At 40.8% G+C, this 2,529-nt stretch overlaps 1 pseudogene; it reads right to left on the minus strand.

The window, feature by feature from the left end:
• Nucleotides 1-602: 602 nt before the first annotated feature.
• LOC139013175 (cytochrome c oxidase subunit 7B2, mitochondrial-like) lies at nucleotides 603-830 on the minus strand (annotated as a pseudogene).
• Nucleotides 831-2,529: the final 1,699 nt, after the last annotated feature.

Genomic DNA, 2,529 nt, shown 5'->3' on the forward strand with positions numbered 1-2,529 from the left:
TTACACAGATGGATGAAGGGAAATGACCAGAGTTCAGAAATATTCAGGAGCTTGTTTCCAGATCAGAATGGATTAATGATAAGAATTAGAACAGATTCTATCACTCACTTGGTACTGCTTACTATACTCATTTTTTAAAGGTTTCAATATATTTTAATTTTCCAAATATGCTATCCTATATTATAAAAAAACTAATATGCAAATCCACTGAATGGCGGAATGACCGGTTGCTATACACGCACTGACCACCAGGTTGCAGATGCTCAACGCAGGAGCTGCCCCCTGGTGGTTAGTGTGCTCCCACAGGGGGAGCGATGCTCAGCCAGAAGCCAGGCTCACAGCTGGGGAGCACAGTGGCGGTGGCGGGAGCTTCTCCCACCTCCACGGCAGTGCTAAGGATGTCTGACTACCGGACATACCCTGAGGGCTCCCGGACTGCGAGGGGACTCAGGCCAGGCTGAGGGATCTCCCCCCTCCCCCCCGAAGTGCACAAATCTCGTGCACCGGGCCTCTAGTATTTAAATGAGCTGCAGAGTGCTTATATGACAAATTGACTTTGAAACAATTCTATATGACAGCAACTGGGATGGTTACTTATCATTCTACTCTTTTGGGGTGACTCTGCTAACAGGGGGCAGGTTCCATTCTATTCCAATCTGGGTGGCTGTAAATCTCCATGCAATGACACAGAAAGTGGTTCCACTGGCTAGTACAGCATTATCCTATTTGTCATGAAAATCTGGGGACTGTTTTCTGTGGTTCTGTCTTGCCCTAATTTGCTGAACGCTTCTCTTGAGACTGAATATATTTCTAGTCAAGGGAGACAACATGAAAGTGTAATGAAATTGCAGTTGATTGTAGCTGCTGGTCTATTTCCTTCAGAGACCTGGTAGGAACTCTGAAGCTCAGATGCTCTCCTCCAAAAGTTCAAGATTCAGATTCAGTTCCGGAGGCTGGAAGTCCAAGATCAGGTGGTAGCCTAGTTGGGTGAGGGATGTCTTCCGGATTGCAGACTTCTTATTGTACCCACACATGCTGGAAGGAGTTACTATCCTTATTGCATCAGAAAAGCTGGTTCCAGGTCTGCCAAAATAGTAACATGCAAGGAGAAGCAACCACTGCCATCTAGGAGAACCTGCAAGATATGTCACTGCTACCACATACATGAAAGCACAGCATGGTCCCAATATGGTTAGTCTTAGAAAGGTATTGGTAGGAAAGATGCCAAAAAGCAAAAGAACTGGTTATGTAGCATAATAGGGATACAAATGAGTTAGTCATTTCCACAGTACCTAATTATCCTTTTTTCCCCCAAAATTTATAAAAAAAAAATTCCAACATTCTGTCCAAGTAGAGCTGTATCTTGCACTGTGTCCATTGGTGGGAAGGGAAGGTCTAGTTGTCTCATCAGGGTTCTGTCCTTTAGATTAGGTGATAAAGGGAAGAGCTACTACCCAGACTTCTTTTATTCCTTTATATAGATACTTTCTTCCTTTTACCAAGTCTAAATGTTTCCCTTGCTCCTTCTGTCCCTTTCACTCCTTTTTATGCTATTTAGGGCTTTTCTCTCATCATCATCAAATTTTCATGTATTTTTTAAGGAATCATAATAATTTGTCTCTTGTCTTGAGGACCAACTATTTACTTTAAAATATATCAAATTTATCTACAGGCTGTATCTCTAAACCGGTGTCCTTAGTATTAGATATATAACATCTAGGCAAAAAATGTACAGGCATAATTCTTGGTGTTTAAAATTAATTGAAAAGCACAGTATTTTTATGTCACTCAGTTTTACATCATTTGTCAATTAATCAGATTATGTGAACTGGAGCAAAGTCAGGTTCCCTGTATTACACAAGAGCTGTGAGAAGCAGTGAGCCATGGGCACTCTGTCTACAGAGGATGAGCGATATGCTTTCAGTAGGATTTCTCCATCTTCTGCAATCACCCCCATTTCTTAAATTCTAAGTTTTAAGTTTGCTCTACTCAGTATCTTAGAGCCTTCCTCCCTCCTCTTCCAGCTAATGTATGCTCTTCTTGATTCATTTTATTTCACAGAATCGTGTCTATTTGCTCATGGATTTCCTAAGGATCTCCACTTTCTGTGGCTAGGTTTTGTATTTATTATTATTATTTTTATCAAACTTGGGTCAACTTTGAGGGAAAAGTTTCATTTGCCAAATTATTTATCTGTTTTTCAGTTCATCCCTAGATGGCAGCTCATCATTCATCCTGGGTTGTCAACAGCCTCTATCTTCAACTCTTGTTACTACAGTTTTTATCTGTAAGACCTTCATTTTCAGTTTTCTCACACCAGTGGTCTGCTAGTTGGCTGAGCTTATTTCATCTCCATCAATTTTCTTTCTCATTAGATATGTCCTCAGATTCAGAATCGGTAGCAAGCCCTGTCATCAGTAAAGTGCAATTGCTCAGACTTTAATTTTATTCATTTGGTATGCGAGAAGTTGGATGTCAGAAACTTCTGATTTAATTAGGTTTGCTCACTGAACTCAGTATGTTGCTCAG

This window comes from Myotis yumanensis, unplaced genomic scaffold (assembly GCF_028538775.1).
Source record: "Myotis yumanensis isolate MYYU_CA2020_CCGP unplaced genomic scaffold, mMyoYum1.0.hap1 SCAF_6, whole genome shotgun sequence".
NCBI lineage: Eukaryota > Metazoa > Chordata > Mammalia > Chiroptera > Vespertilionidae > Myotis > Myotis yumanensis.